The sequence below is a fragment of the Delphinus delphis genome, chromosome 16 (genome assembly GCF_949987515.2).
Source record: "Delphinus delphis chromosome 16, mDelDel1.2, whole genome shotgun sequence".
NCBI lineage: Eukaryota > Metazoa > Chordata > Mammalia > Artiodactyla > Delphinidae > Delphinus > Delphinus delphis.
The window spans coordinates 2,381,885-2,398,736 of NC_082698.1; the positions used below are offsets into that span (position 1 = coordinate 2,381,885).

Sequence of the window (16,852 nt, forward strand, 5' to 3'; positions counted from 1 at the left end):
CACATATCCCAGGGCCGGACTTTGAAATACAGCCTCTATGTGGTGGGAGGGCCCGGGAGCCCTGGGCTCTGATGATGTGTCTGCGCATGCCACCCCAGGGCCAGGATGCCTGGGGCTCCATTCAGGGCTCCATCCCAACCACATTAACCAGGAGAACAAGGCCAAGCCAGCCAGGTTTATCCAGGACCCCTGCTCCTTCCCCAGACACCCAGGTCCTCAAACAACTGTTCCACAAAGAAACCTGCAACCGCAGCTCAAACCCCAACCAGCCAAGATGGCCTGGGCTGCTGAGCAGCTGAGACCCGAGACTGAGTTACAGGTCAGGCACCAGCGGACCACCCATCTGGCTTCTAGTTACACCACAGGGCGGCAGAGACGGGACTTTTCTGGGACTCGGGCAGGACAGCAGAAGTGGCAGCAGGACCGCAGGTGAGGGCTCAGCTGGGGCCACCTTTGCTCCTGCCCAGGAGGCACGGCTTACAATGTGAAAATGATGACATTCAGCTTTCAAGGCTGGGTGTCCAGTGGAGGCAACTGCAACGAAAGATTCTATTTTTCCCATTTGTCACTGATTTTGAGCAGTCAGTCAATGACTTAAGTCACACACACACACACACACACACACACACACACACACACACACACACACACACACACACACACACACACACACACACACACACACACACACCAGGGTCTAAACCCTGCCTGGCCTGGGCACCCACCTGACCCCACAGACCGAGATTCCTCCCGGAAATTCGCATGTCAGGGTCCCCCTGGGACACCTGCTCTGGGGCAACGGGCAGGCCTGGAATCAAAATTATTTCCTGCCTCAAAGTCGGCGGGACATTTCTTGGGCCGGAAGCCACCGTTTGTTAACAGAGGTCAGACAGCACATCTGACTTCATGGCGAGAGTGATGGGCGGCCGTGACATCATTTCCTGAGAGAAAAGCCTTCCCGCAGGGAAGTGCTGAGTCCAGCTCTTGCCCCCTTGGTCTGAGTAGACGGGTCACATGGGCCCCCCGGCACTTCCCGTAATCGAAACTGCTGGAAGCTCATGCTTGGAGTTCCAGGTGTTACTGTTACTTGACAATAACCGCGCTCAGGTATTTGTGAGGATTTTAACAGTGAGGAGTGACTGCATCTGAACAGCCTTGTGAGATGATCCCAGAGCTTAATTATCCAGTCGGCTAACCGGGTACTGCAGCTTTCAGTTAAACTGCGGTGGCGATACTTACGGCATGTTCTGGTTACGACCTACTTCAAGAAAAGAATAGTAAACAAGAAATACGGCTGCTTCCATATACGGAAATGAGGTCCACAGAGAGCATATCTGTATCAAAGATGATGATTTTCAACAACAGAACAGAAAGGACAATAGCTCAGTCCCGGGAGCACCTACCATGCTGCAGGCATGCGCTCTAAGTGCTTTACGTAACTTATCTCAATTAATCCTCCTGAGAAATCCATGAGACACGTGTCACTGACATTTCCATCTTACGGCTGAGGAAACTGAGGCAGGGAAAGACGGAGCCCCCGCTCGAGGGGCAGAGCTGGGATTCGACTGTGGCCGTCAGCACTGAACGCTCACACGTCTGGCCCACACTCTATACAGCCGATTCCCTGAAATACCATGTGTTCCCAACACGCCTGGGGCCCGTGGGCTCCAAGAGCCCACAGCGATGGGAGGCGGAGTCACACACAAGCCAGCGTGGCATTGGTGCCCACGCAGCCACCTACCAAGGTGGCACCTGCATCTCAGATTGGACCGTCCCCTCCTGGAGTCTGAATCGTGACTGGAGGCACCTGAGCCTGTTCCCGGATCCAGCCCCGGCCTGCACCTCACCCTGGGCCCTTCCACTCACAGAACACACCAGCGGGACCCACCCCTTCACAGCGATCCACGCACAGATGTAACTCCTCCAAGAAAGGGCCATCCCTCGAGACCTGGAGCAGCCCCGCTGCTGGGCACACACAGAAATTGCTGAACCAGCGTGCTCTGACGGCTCACTCTAGGCTCGCCTAACACTGGTCCTTCTGGAGAGCATGAGTCTCCCGAGCTTGGAACAAGTCTCGTCTCGAGTGAATAAAAACAGGATCTGGTTACACTCCTGCTTTGTGAACAAACGACGATAAGGCTGACCGAGAAAGTGGTGGAGAACAATGGGAATATTCTCTCTCTGCTCAAGATAAATTGACACAATAGCCTCGGCTGTCAGCAGGGGTGGGGCACACACGCGAGTGCTGGGCGTGCCACGGACCCTTCCTGAACCTCTTTACAGCTCTAGACTGACTCCCACCAGGGTTGCGAAGGCAACGACACAGCCTCCAGGGGCGCCTGGTCACGTGTCATTCTTCATCCAATCAGAAGCCAGACCTCTGCTGTACTCCTGGGATGCTCTGAGTGCTTCCAGAAAACCCAGATACCAGGAAATCACCCCAGCACCTGGTCCTGAGAGCTCTCACCAGCTAGGTGGTCCACCTGCAGCCCCAGTTCCCTTCCACACGCCCTAAACCCCTGCCCACCCCTGCCCAGCTCAGTGCGGCCACCTCAGAACCAGAGACACTCCAGGCTTTGCAGTGGCCACAAGCCTCCATTTCCCAACACCTGCTCCCGAGCCTCTCCGGGCAGCAAGGGAGGGGGAAGCACTCAGGGTCAGATGGACAGAGGGAGCGAAGGCTTCCAGCTCTGCACCCATAGCCCCACATCTGCCGCATATTTGGAAAGAACCAGCCCTCCAGCCTTTTGAAGTGGACAAGAGTCACAGGCTCTGCAGAAAGCACTCTTTCTGGAGACACCGCTGACCTGGGAAGCGTCAACACTGGAAATGAGTTTTCCGTACTCACCGTGCCGTGTGTCGGTGCAGCATACGGGGAAATCCATGGGCGGCATCAAAGTGTCCTGCAAAATGAAAAAGAAAATAATTGCAGAGTCCAAGCGAATTGCTATCAAACAAATTGTGATGATCTGATACGTTTATCGAAAGCTGCATTTTCAGCACCTCTCCTGCTCCTGAGAATCTATCACACGCTTCAAACAGCCAGTGCGCTGTCCCCGCCAGCAACAAAATGGTAATAGACCGACACCGTCGGACCCTATGACTATGCAAGTGACGTCATTTACTTTTAAGAGATGCCATCAATAATTCAGAAAAGGTATTGTGTAAGACAACACTGTTGTTTCAATGCCGAGACCCAAACCCAAGGAAACTCCGAGGGAAGTCCTGGGTGGATATTTCCCGGGCGTGGGGATTCTAGATTCACAGGGAAAAGCCACAGGGGCTGAAATGTGGAGAACTGATCTTTAAAACTCCCTCTCTTCCATCTGGTGTACTAAGGAAGCCACAATTGGAAGTTATTTTCTAGATGAATCTGCAGAAGATACTTCTCTCCATCTTTACCCTCCTCTGACCACAAGTTGACTCTGTAGGGGGACAGGGTCCAACACCTGTCCACAGGCTCATCTGAAGGCAAAGAGCCTCTGGAGATGGCGGTGGGGGGGGCGGCCAAGCATGTGCAGGTGGTGAATGCGTGTCCAGCCAGCTGAGACCAGGGTGGTGCCGTCAGTCAGCGCCAGCAAGGTCACAAGCCGGGCCCTGTGCCCCATCATGAACCAAAGCCAGGGCTGCTCCACATGCCGGAGAAGGGGCAACAGGCCCACACCTAGGCGGGCAGCGCCTGACCAGGGCAGAGCGGCCGATGAGCCAGTCTCAGACTTGTTGACATTGGACCAGAAGAGAAGCAGAACCAAATGGTTAGTGATCATTACTCATTTCATCACGACACTTGCAAGGTTGGAACATCAACAAATTGTTGATGGTGCAGCAGACAGCCCTGCAGCTGCCGTACAGTGCGGTAAGGGAAAGACAGAGGGTTCATCCGTTGGTGCCGTCATTTTCTGGTCTGAGTCAGGGCTTCCTGTGCCGGCCCAGGTGGGGTTGCTCTTCTGAGCCTGGGTGGGCTCGCTCTGAGCACCCCTGCTCGCCCCTCTCACCCGGGCCTGTGGGCATCACATAACTGCACAGGGCCTACTGGGGCCCTAGACCCCAAATCTAAGGGTTTCAATCCCTCCAGCTAGGTACAGTGTGAATGCTTGTTCCCACCCTGCACCCACGGGATTCCTGGCAGCGGACGATCCAGACTCTGATCCCGCAGATGAAGGAAGAGGCTGCCTCCAGTACCGCTTTCCAGAAAGGTCTCTGCAAACAGGGCACGAGGGCCCCAGCTGCCCTCCTGGAGAGATGACAGCTGAGGGGCGTGGCAGCCTAGGACATGCCTGAACACGTCACCAGGGAGAAGGCATGGGGGTGCCTTTCCACATCCACCAGCTGCTTCAGGACCCAGGCCGGCCAGCTTGGCCACTGCTGGGCACTGCACCCCTGCCCCGGCCGCTTGCACTTGTACCCGTGTCATATGATTTATTGCCCTGGCGAACTTGGCCTTCTCACTGGTCCTGATGGGAGAAGCTATGTGTTTCCCACAAAACCCCCCACGGTGCTGTGAGGGAGGGAAGGCCTTCCAGGCAGGTGGCCTGTCCCCCAAGAAGCACAACCACTTGGTCTCCACGATGCTCTATCCGCCCTTTGGAAACACCCTGCTGCTCAAAGTAGATACAGTGCAGCTGGCTCCCTACTGGAGCCTAAGCCCTGGCCAGGCCCTGGCACATAGTAGGTGCTCAGGAAACATCGGCTGCCACAAACCACCCACCGGGCTGTGGCTGCGGCAGAGGCAGGGGTGGGGCTCGGTTCTACTTTGTGTGAACATAACAAAAGGAATAAACAGTAAAGAGATGAGTGATGACTGCAAACCACCAACTACACGCGTAAATGTTCGGTCACTATGTGTCAGAAAAGCACCTTCCTCGGTTTCATAACTAGTTTGCACTACGGAGCCCATCACATAGCAGGCCTGGCTAGCTCTTTGTTGAGCACCGAAGAGCAACTATGTTCCTACAACATGTGCACACACACGTGCACATATATATACACACACAAATCCACATGTACGCACATGTGTGCACAAATGCACATTTATACAGGCACATGCACACGTACACATAGACACACATGCACACATGTAAATACATGTGCACACAGCAGACACGTGCACACACAAATTCATATACATGCATGCACACAGTCATATGCAGACATGTGCGCATGTGTACACGTGCATACAAGAACACGCATGTGCCCACACAGCACGCACACACATATGGCGCTCTGATGCCTACCTGTGGGTGCCCGTGCCTTGCCTGCACACACACATATATGTACACATGTGAGGGCATGCACAAACATGTGCCTACACAGACACGTGTGTGCATGTGTACACGCAAATACAAACACACTTGTGTGCCCATACGCACGTGCACGACATGCACACACACGCACGCACACGAAAGCCTCTGGTAAAAGTGCCTTCTCGTGGCACGATTGCTAAGATTGCTCTGGCTCGGACTTGATGCTGGAACCTACAACCAGACAACAGACCCTGAGGAACGAACCCTGAGGTTCTCCTCCAGCAGAACCCTAAGGCCAGGCCCCAGCCCTCTACTCCGCAGAAAGATAAGCACCCTAAGGTTTGATTCAGACTAGAAAATGCTTCTTCTGTGTTATCTCTAAGCCAGTTTTCATTTCTCCATCACATGGTAATATACCTCAACTCTGCGTCTCAGAGAAATGTTCCAACACGCATGAAAGTAGAGAATACGGCCTAACAATGCGCGTGGACCCATCACTCAGAACCTCACCCGCCCCACGCCTGCCTCCGCCTCCGTCTCCCTCCCCCTCCTATGCGGGGGGGGGGGGGGTGTGGAACAGGGTGTGGACCACGTCCGGAACCTCACAGCACTTAGTTACCAGTAATTATTAAGTAATGACTTTTTTAGATGAACTTCAAACACCCAACCACAGGCTCTGCCTCTGACCCCGGTAACTGGGGGACGCAGCTCTCGTCTCCCTCAGGCGCCCCCCAAAACGCTTGGCTTCATCGGAAGCTTAAGAAAGAGTCATTGGTATTTGAATTCCAAAACATCACACTGAAAAACAGAGGAACATTCTTAGGCATCGATTCGTGAGTTTAGCAAGCAGATGTCTGAAAAGTTCCATTAAGTCTGAAAGTCTCATTTTTCAAACTCTTTTTTTCATTCCGCTTTTAACCTAAAGGACAGCACTTTGTTTCTAGAGTTCGAAGCAGCCTGGTTGCACGGGGCACGTGCCATCCCCCAGCTTGCAGTCGATCGACCTTCTCCACTTCTGTGCGTTGTACGTGCAGAGCACCGCCTGACTCGTCACCTTCTTTGTCCCCCCAGAACGCAGGGGAGCAGCATTGGAAAGAGAAAGGGCTGCGGAGCTTCAAGACGAGGAGTGACAAAAGGCCCTGCGTTCAAACGCTCCTAAGTGTCACCTGAAGTCCACTCTCCCCACTTACGTCCATTGTGACAGGTGTGATGAGGTGCTTCCTCACTTGGAGCCCGTCTGAGCTGCTCCCTTCGAATGAACTGGCACCTGCCATGCGCTGCTGGCAGAGCACGGACGAGAAGGAGGACGGTTTGCATACGTGGGAAGCAGGGGGTCTGCGGAGACCCTCAAGAGGCACCGTGCAAAGCACAGCATTCTCTCCTTGCGGGGGCCAGACACACGCCCCCCGGCACCTGGGAAGCCGGTGGTGGAGCAGGGAGTGGCCCCCCATTTACAGAACAGAACCTGAGCTCCAGAGAGCACACTGCCCACCATGAACGGCGGGTGGGGGTCAGAGCCCTCTGTCCACACCCCGTGTCCCAGGCTCCATCCCCAGCCACGTAACAGGGGCAGACAGGGCAGAGTTCTCAAAGACAAGTCTCCTCTCCGCAGGCTGCGCTGGACTCCTTGCCCCTCCTGCTCTTTCTCCTCCAAGCACACACCTGTCGTGATGCTTTGTTCTTCTGTGTAATTTGGAAAATTACAAGAGGGTGGCTGGGACGTGGGGTGAGAAGAGGGGCAGGAAGTTCAAAGCACTTGGGTTAAACCAAACAAATCATAACGTGGCATTTCCAGCTACAGCGTGAGCGTTCTCGGTTATGAGAAGGGGCAGCTTTCATTGTCCTGGATTTACGTACCCTAGAAAATGCTTTGCCACGTGGGCCGCCCAGCTCGACTCTCCAGCCGTCTGACCTGACCCAGCAGTAGCTGGTTTTCCAGGGTGAGCCGCTGGCACTGCGCACAATTCTTTGGTCAAATTAAATATTCAATAAATCCCAGGTGCACTGAATCATAATGCTATTCTCATGGTAATGGCTTTACATGGCTCAGAAATTGTTCCTTAACCACAGATTCATTTCGAGCGATGCGTCCAACGAAATTAACATTCTCCTGGTGGCTGGACATCATCCCTCATTCCAGACTGTGCCCGTCTACTTAACGGCACACTTTAAAAATGACGGTGCTCGTTCAATCTGAGTGGTCCTTTCATTCCCAACCCATCTTTACAGCTTTCAAAGGATGTTTAAAATTCCTTCAGCCGAGCCACAGGCGAAATGTGAATTTTTTAGGAAACTAAACAAAAATCACGATTTCCATCTGGGAATTAGTGAGGGATGAACAATTCACAGCTTGGTTTTAAAGTAACGGCTCCGGCACTGGCTTTGGTAGAAGCTCGACAATGCAACCGGGGCTGACTTGGGAAAAGACTTTTTTCTGCAGATGATTAACTGTTTGGAAGCAAAGTGAGGTGTTTTGCAAAGCAAGTACCTTCTGCAGCCCGTGCAAGGCCTCCAGGCAGCAGGAGGAAGCCCTCAGAAGGTCCAAAAGGGCCACTTAACCAGGGACATTGGGAGGGAGAAGACACCCCCCCCCCCAGGCCACGTCACCACCTCTGCACTGAAGGACATTTACACGCCCTTATAGGCAGTGCCCAGCTCAGAACACTTCACACATGGATAAGCCTCTCCTAGAGCAGGGTTAAACTTACGCAGTGGGTTATTTTCTCACTTTCCTAGATAATTTAAGACATTAGAGCAGCAGTTCTCAACCCCAGCTGCACACTGAAAATAGCTGGAGACATTTAGAAAGACCGACGCCTGGGACTCACCACAGAGGTTCTGACATACTTGGCCTGGGGTGTGGCTGGCTTCGGCATCGTGCTTCACATGTGCAGCCTAGAACACCAATGCCAGCCACAGGACAGAATCTGGAGGCAAAGAACAAGGGAGAGAGGGAGAGAGGCATCAGGGGAAGCAGGACAGGGAAGGAGGGAGGGAGGGGACACGGCTCGTGAAGGACAGACGAACGGCCTGGACGGAAGCACACACTGCCCGAGGAACAGAGGAAAATGTCCCGTCTGTGTCCTGCTTGGGAAGGACATAACAAGAACAGAAATTCAATGAAAATAGACACTCAAAGGCAGATTATAAAGCAAGAATATAAGATGAGAATGGAAATGGCAGGCTCCGGGAAACAAAGTGCAGAAACACCATCATTACAGAAAGGCTATGTAAAGTCAAAACATCAAGAAAGAGGCAACGACTAACACGGAATCACTGACACAGAGAAAAGACCATGATCACCAAGGGAGGCAGAGGAAGCCGGGAAGGGGGCGAAGATGATAAAAGGGCAAAGATAAAAGGGAAGACTGAGCAGGAGAGAGAGCCTGTGAATCCACAGCTCAGAATCTCATGTCATGTTTCAGGACGAAACGATGCAGGACAACCTACACCAAAACATACCCCGGTTAAGGTGCTGGTTTTCAGCCTTAAAGAAATGATACTCGGCCATCTAGGTAGATAATTCAGCAGCACGCTGAGAACCACCAGACTGGCCGGAGCCCCCGCCTGGCCAAAATCAGCGCCGCAGGAGACAAGGTGTCGCCAGGCACAGAGTTCAGGGAGAGAAGGCGGGGCCGCCACAGAGCTGTCCAGCTGCAGAGCCCAGAGGCCGACACCTAACCATGAAAGGACTCAGGGAATGTGCACCCACCCCAGAAGCCCGTTTGGCAACCTACTCAGTCACGAAGTCCAGTCGGCAGGAAAGGTGGGGTACAGGTCTTCACGGCTCCCACCCTGGAGGCCACAGATGGTGAGAAAACTCCACGGAGTCTCAGGGGAAGAAAGGCAGCCCACCCTAGATGCAGAGCATACCCAGAAAGAGACACTCAGAGCTCCCAAGACCTTGGGGAATAAGACAGGTGGGTTCTTCTAGGAAAAAAATGATTGGCGGGGCTTCCCTGGTGGCTCAGTGGTTGAGAGTCCGCCTGCCGATGCAGGGGACACGGGTTTGTGCCCCGGTCCAGGAAGATCCCACATGCCGCGGAGCAGCTGGGCCCGTGAGCCATGGCCACTGAGCCTGTGCGTCCGGAGCCTGTGCTCCGCAACGGGAGAGGCCACAACAGTGAGACGTCCGCGTACCGCAAAAAAAAAAAAAAAAAAAAAAATGATTGGCTTCATGTCCAGCCAACCAGGAAATGAATTTAGATAACCTAGGGATGGAGCAGCCCTCACGGACAGGACTGGGCTCAGTGGCAGGTCCCTTACGTCCAGGACCACACAAATGTGGGAGTTCATTCCAGAGTGAACGGACGTGACAGCAGCTTTGATGACGTTAAAATCAGAGCTGACAGAAGACTGAAGACAGCAGAAGGAGGAAGGCGGTACGGCAAGGCATGGTCCTCATCTACCTTAACACACGCAGTCTGTACACAGAAAGGCGAAAGCCTGGGATTTCATCGGCCTTAGGCTCCAACCTTAGGAATCTCAGAATTATTTTTCATCACCTTGGAGACATCGCTCTGTCACTAATATCTCTTTTAATTAGAAAAGTTCATTGGAAGCTCAGCAGTCCCTTCTACTTTACTTTCGTCTCTGTTATCTTCAGGCAAAATTAAACTTGGTACATATTCTAGGAGAAGCACATAGGGCAGAATCTCGCTTCACCGCTGACCGCGAGCTCCCTGAATCCCTCCGCCTGTGTGTGCGTGTGCAGCGATGCCCTTCACCAAATGCCCACCAGTCCCTCCAGGGAAGGGGAACTGGGGGGTGCCTTTGTGCTTTTACTTTCTGATGCAGATCCTCCTTTAATGCATAACTTTTCAAAGAGCATGTTCCAAACCAGAGAAGTCAAAAAAAAGAAAAAAAAAACCCTTAAAAGTCTTTCCAGTGGACAAAATCTATAAAGCCCCTATTGCCCAGTGTGGCTCCACCTTCTCCAAGCCAAGCCCCTACCCTGCCTCCCCAAGTCCCCCTGGAGCCCCACTGCCTCTCCCATCAGTCTGTACCCCCTGCCCTGCCCTCGGACAGTGAGCCCTGGGGGATGGACTTTGTAGCCCTGACAGCGCCCAGGCTCACGGAGCAGGGCCGGCGTGGGGATCCCGCCACCACCACCACCTCCTCCTCCAGGCTACTGAAGGATGGAGGTGCCCTCTCTACGCCCCGGATACGAGGGAAGCGATGGGCACACAGTGACGCTTTGGTGAAAGTCGATAAAAAGTACAAGGTGATATTATGAAAACTTCACGCCCGTAAATATGACAATGTGGCTGAAATTCTTTTCTAGTCCAATTCAAAACACAAAATTATCACAGTCAGTGCTTGCTAAGGGTTTGCTTTTTTTAGTGGAGGAAAAGTCTTCAGGATGAGAAGAACCCACGTGAGCACAGGAGCCTGCAGCTCTCGGGAAAGACAGACGTGAGGGGCAACAAAGACGGGACGGCACTTTGGTGCTGGGGGCGCGGGGGGTCCCGAGTGCACGGCCGCATCCTGGACAGTCTTTATCTTTATCTGAGTACAAGCCCTGAGCACAGTTCTGGGAGGACCTGGGGTCAGGGAGGCACCACGGCACCCTGGAAACCCGACACCCTAGAGCCGAGGGCGGGGGCCCCTCCAGCAACAGGGCTTCGAGGTGGGGTCCCCTCTCAGGGGGCTCTTCTGCAGCCGAGGGAGGAAGGCGCACTCTGCACTGACCACGGCTCAGCCCGCGGCCGCGCGGCGGTGCTTTCACCCCCAAGGAGGTGAGGAGTCTGGAGAGCAGGACGGCCCCCCGAGGGCCGGCTTGTGTGGCTGGGGGTCAGGAGAAGCGGGGCCCACTGAGAGCTGTGCCCAAAGGGGACGCACATCTGTCCTAGGATGCTGGGTGAGGAGGTCAGAGTCCCATCGGCAAGTCCTGGACTATTTCCCCTGCACTGGGGTGAACCGTGTCCCCCCAGAAGTTCACGTCCACCCAGAACCTCAGAACGTGGTCTTATGTGGAAACAGGCTGAACTAGGGTGCGCCCTGCTCCAAGGACCGAGGTTCTGCTGTAGAGCACAGAGAACTATATTCAGTATCCTATGATAAACCATAATGGAAAAGAATATTTAAAAAAGAATGAAGGGCTTCCCTGGTGGCACAGTGGTTGAGAGTCCGCCTGCTGATGCAGGGGACGCGGCTTCGTGCCCCGGGCTGGGAGGATCCCGCATGCCACGAAGCGGCTGGGCCCGTGAGCCATGGCCGCTGGGCCTGCACGTCCAGAGCCTGTGCTCCGCAACGGGAGAGGCCACAACAGTGAGAGGCCCATGTACTGGAAAAAAAAAAAAAAAAGAATGAAGAATAAAAGGTCATCTGAAGACACAAACACACGGAGAGAAGAAGCTCACGTGACCACAGAGACCCAGAAAGGAGTGACACGGCTGCGGGCCCAGGACCACCAGGCACAGCACAGTGGCAGCACCAGACAGGCTGGACCAGGCAGCAGGGATGCCCTGGGGCCTCCAGAGGGAGCATGGCCTGCCGACTCCGGGGTCTCAGAGCTCTGCCTCCAGAGCTGTGAGGATAAAGCCCTGTGGTCTGAAGCCAGCCAGGACGTGGGGCTTGGTGAGACGGCCCAGGACACCCGTGAACAGGCAGCATGTGGAGAGGAGGGCTTGGTGGGAGCAGCCCCCGAGCAGCGGGAGAGCCCGCCTGCGGGGAAGAGCTGACGGGAATGAGTCCCTCCTCTCCCAGCACCACTGTGCTGTCCACTCCCTTTCCCAGCCCCTCACTTCTTGGACAAGTTCTAGAACTTTCCGGTCATGTTGAATCCAGGTGTTTCAGCTCTCCCATCTTTACCTGGCTTAAAGCCCTCCCCCCACCCTGTTGCCGGCCTGGCCCTGCGGTGGGACCTGGGGCCCTGCACTTGCTGCCCTCCCGGTCCCGGGCACTCACGAGTGGCCAGCACGCCCGGCCTGCCCGGACCATCCCGTCCTGAGTCCTGGACTCAACTCGTGTAGCCTTTGCAGAGCCTCCTGGGTCCTGGGCCCTGGGCACAGCCATGAACTGATTAGCCAAGCCCACCCGGTGCTCATGCCGCCGGCTCTTCCAGCAGATCCACCCACTCCTGCATGAGCGTGGAGTCAACGCCTGGACCAGCCCAAGCTGCAGTCTCACCACTGGCTGGGCTGCCCTCCAGCCCAGGCCAGGCTGGTGTGCTCTCGGGGCCTCCCCTCCATGTGCCCCTTCACATGCGAGGGGGGCGAGGGAGGGAGGCTCACACTGACCGGCTGCTCTCACTCCGCCCGCCTCGAGCTGCGGCTGGAGGGAGATGGCCCGGGAGGTCTGACTCTGCACTCACGTGCAGGCGGTTTCGTGCACCTGACGTCTACAGTCTCCTCGGCCTGCAGCTGGCGGCCATGCAGGTGGCAGGCCTGGCTTTCTAGGGGCCCGTGTCCAGCCTCACTCTGACCCCTGGGGGTTGAATCATGTCACCCCAAAAATATGTTGAAATTCTTACGCCCCAGTACCTTGGAATGTGACCTTATTAGGAAGTAGAGTCTTTACCATTTCAGACGAGGTCGTTAGGGTGGGCCTAATCCAGTGACCAGCGTCCCTATAAAAAGGGGGAGCTCGGCTCACGGAGTCAGAAACACACAGAGGGAGACTCGGGAAGACACAGGAGCAGGCCATGAAGACGGACGAGTGTCTGATGCAGCTACAGAGTCCGGAATGCCAGGAGACAGGCGAGGAACAGATGGTCGCCTAGAGCCTTCGGAGGGAGCACGGCCCTGCCAGCACCTTGATGTCAGGCTCCTGGCCTCTAGGGCTGTGGCAGAGGAATATCTGCCGCTCTCAGTCAGCCAGTTCGCAGTACTTTGTTACGGCGGCCCCAGGGCTCTAACACACCCCTACATCCTGGAGAAAGGTCCCCAAAAGACACAGCATGTCCCTCTTCAGCCCCCGTCGGGCTGTGGTCCCCACCCGGCATGGCTCCCGCAGCCTCTTTACTCCTCTCCCTCACCTGGAGGTCAGGACCCGGGGGTCCTCTTCCCCCCTGAGCTTGCAGGTCCCCATCCTTTTCCCCAGCACACTCCTCCCGGCCCCAGTGAAGGGGCAGGTGGGTCTGCAGGACCCGCCAGGACAGGAGCCCCAGGCCTCCCCCCAGACGCACCCACACAGGCCGGCCCCTCAGCAGCCACAGCAGGGGTGTCACGGCCCAGTTGTTCCAGGGAGCCTAGGTCACAGCCACACTGCAACAAGCACCTGCAGTGCCAACACCCCAGCGAGGACACTCGGGGTACACTCGGCTGTTTCCCTCTCATTACCACACTTGCAGTTTGGTGACACCGACCCCGCCGATAATATCCTGTTTTTCTCAACTATTCGGAATGGGGAGGACTTTTTGTGTTTCCATGTGCAAAATTGCAGAAGCCAGAGGACAGGACCTGATCCGCTCCTTACTTAGAAAAACTAATGCCATTCCCGCAGTTTTTACTCTTACAGAAGAAACTGCCGTAGTGTAAACATTGCTGCTTGTACAACCTGGGCTCTGAGAGTGAGCATTTCGTGCTCAAGGGCGGCCGAGAGCTGGACCAGGAGCACACAGGCAGCGAGAGCCCCACAGGGCCTGACTCAGCATGGACCGTTCTCAGGCAAATGGATCAAGGGACAAAGGGCATCACCTACGGTGAGGGGCTAACGATGAAATAATCTTACACCCACTGTGAAATCAGACTGAGTAGAGGAAAGTTTGACAAAGACAGACACTTAGAGCAGGTAGTCTACATTAAAAATCTCCGAAGACCGGAAGAAGGTTCCCCCTTTCGGTAACTTCCACCCAATCCCCCATCACTCTGCTCCCAGCTGGTCTTCTAAACACCCAGGGCCTTTTCAAAAGGACAGCGGGTCCAGAGTCCCGGGGACGCCTCTTCGTCCCTCCCTTCACCAGCGTCTGTACCTGGAGGTGCCTAACTGCGTCCGAGGCTGTGTGTGTGATGGGGTCCCTGCCCACCTGCAGCTTAGGGACGAACAGTCAGAGACCTGAGGGTCCTGACAGCCCGAGCCGTGCGGGTTTAGGGCACGAGCCGAAGTGGCAAGTTCACGTTACAACACGCTCCTGTGGGCATTTTTATCATCTTGAGACATCAAATAAGTACCAGTTGATCTGCCAGCTTAGCAGAGACGTGCTGCCCAGCCCACTAGGAACTGGGGCCCGTGGGGCAAGAGAGCCCGAGAGATTTGCAGGAAGGCAGAGACGAGCTGGACCCCCTCCAGCCTGGAGCCGTGTCCACGGGGTCCTGAGCCCCAGGAAACCCGCTCATCAGTCTGCTGAGGTTTTCCTTCCGGGCAGAGCCAGCCCCGTCCTCCTGAGCCCTGATGGTTTAGCTTTTCCTAGGGTTTGGACGGCCTCCGTGTCCTGAGAAGAAACCTCCACTTCATGAGCTGCCTCAGTGGGTTTCTGTTTCTTGCAGCTGAGTAACTTCTGACCGAGAGATACCATTCGTGCCAAGTTCTCTCGGGCGGCGACGGCCAGCGCTGGTCCCACGTGGCTCGGGCGCCACGATGGAGCTTCACGTCTCCCTTAGGAAGGAGCAGATGACGGGCGTTAGCTGCACAGATCAGACAGGACATCAGAGGCGCTCAGGTGTCCAGGCACAGACTACCCGCGGAAGCGAGCTGACAGGGACCCAAGCCTGCCGGGACCACCCGTGCACTGGGCCTGGGTCGCGTGCAGGCCGGCTCTGTTCAGGGCTAGATCCCCAGTTTGCTGGTTCTCAGGGAAACCTCCTACAGCTACTGTGGATGATTCCCCAGAGACGGGTGCCCAGGAGAAACGAGCCTGTTCAAAGCCCACACGAACAGTAAGAGCAGCAGATGGTGACGGGGGCCTGCACAGGGGGGCCCTGCAGTCCCCTGGTCCCAGGCCGGCAGGAAATGGGAAGTGGCGATCATTTTCCCCAAGCCGCTGGGAGTCGTTTCGAAGGGCTCTTCATCGTGCCAGCGGGGCAGAGCTCCCCGAGCTCTGCACAGCCCTCAGCCCTGAGGGCAGGGCTGCCCCACTGACTCGACAGCGCTCAGAATGCAGAGAGTCATCATGTGTTCAGGGCAGCACTGTGAACAGCCACGTGCTCTCCAGCAAACCCTTAAAGGGAGAAACAGGCTGAGTCTGAAAGCAGAAACATCTGGCCGGGCTGCAAAGAACAGCAGAGACGAGTCTCCAAGAAAATGGCACAGGAGATGCCGTGGCTGCCAGCCTGGTCCCCACAGGCTACACGTGGCAGATCCTGCTGCTAAATCCCCTGCTCCCGGGACACAAACCTGTTGTCCTTACGCCCGCCGAGGCCTGGGCTAGCAGGAGGCCTTGGCCAGGGTTTAGAATCCATTCCTCTTTTCTTCTTTTTTCCATGTCCATCACTACTTCTAGAAGACCAGCGTCTAGAAGCACTTTAGTTGCTCTCAAATAATCTCACCAGTGGCGTGTCCGGGGCTTCCTCGCTGTTGGGGTCACGCCCCATGAGGACACGGTGGGACAAAGCCCTGTGGTGACCCTGCATTCGGGACAAAGGCGGGAATGAAACGCAGTCAGACTCAGAGACCCAGAAGGTGTTTCTCTACACCTGGCGGGGGTAGGCCAGACCCCGAGTCAGAGGTCACATGCTCGCCTGGTTTCCAGCCCCGCAAGTGCAGGCCCACAGAGGATGGCATGGTTCTGGGAGTCTCTCTGAAAACCAGTGAGACACGAGGGCCACACCTTCTCCCTACACTGCCCGATGGGATTTCAGGCAAAGGTGCTCGGAAACCAGATAGGGCGCGGAGGACCTGGCCGTCCGCTGAGATGGACGATCACTTGTGTGACGCATAGGGCCTCACAGCTGCCACCCAGAGGGAATCCTCCCCTCAGAGCCACAGCTCCCTCTGTGACCACCCCAAAGGGGTACGGGAGCACGGACTGCGCCTTCTCATTCGGAGGCCTTCCTGGAGGCGGCAGTCGGTTCACTGCCACTCTAGAGATGAAAATCCTGAGACTCAGAGCAGCTCTCCGACTTGCTCGGGTCATGCAGCCGCTAAGTGCCAGAGCCAGGACTGACGTCCAGGCCCCGCCCAGGCCGAACCCCAGCTCTACTCACCACATCAGATTACGTCCACATAGCTTATCCCCGTGATTACGGCTATACTTACGACTGATTGTTAAGTACGGCTATGCTCATACTCAGAGGAAGTGCGCCGGGCAGGGTAAGCGGACACAAAGCTCTGCCCTAAATTCAGCACCAGGAAGAGACGAACACTGGGGTCACCTCTGACTCCACCCGCTTCGTCCCCAGCAAAGTGCTTCCACTTAGGTAAGGTCTTCCGAATGAGATTTGGAGGTCGTATTGGGGTGAAAGCGCCCTAATGAACAGCAAAACAAGCCACGAGAGCTGTGAGCTGTGGGAAGCTTTCCATGCCCCCCCCAGAGCATCCCCACCTTGGCTCACTCTGGGGACCAGACGGCAGAGACTCTTGTTTGGACCAGTCAGCAACACGTTCTCCCAATGGCCAAGACTCAGAGCTTGAAGGTGGCTTCCGTCAGCGTAAGACTACAAGGACAGAGACTGTTCCACGTTCAACCCTGGCCAGCATTTAGAGAAGCATCATATGGAGAACAGTATGGA

General features: G+C 55.5%; 1 long non-coding RNA gene across 2 annotated transcripts in view; it reads right to left on the bottom strand.

The window, feature by feature from the left end:
- LOC132439246 (uncharacterized) overlaps positions 1-16,852 on the bottom strand; it is a 422,400-nt gene that overhangs the window by 185,213 nt on the left and 220,335 nt on the right. For both annotated transcript variants that reach the window (XR_009522331.1, XR_009522330.1), the window contains one exon: positions 2,849-2,903. This is a non-coding gene — a long non-coding RNA (uncharacterized lncRNA). The remainder of the gene's footprint in view (positions 1-2,848; positions 2,904-16,852) is intronic.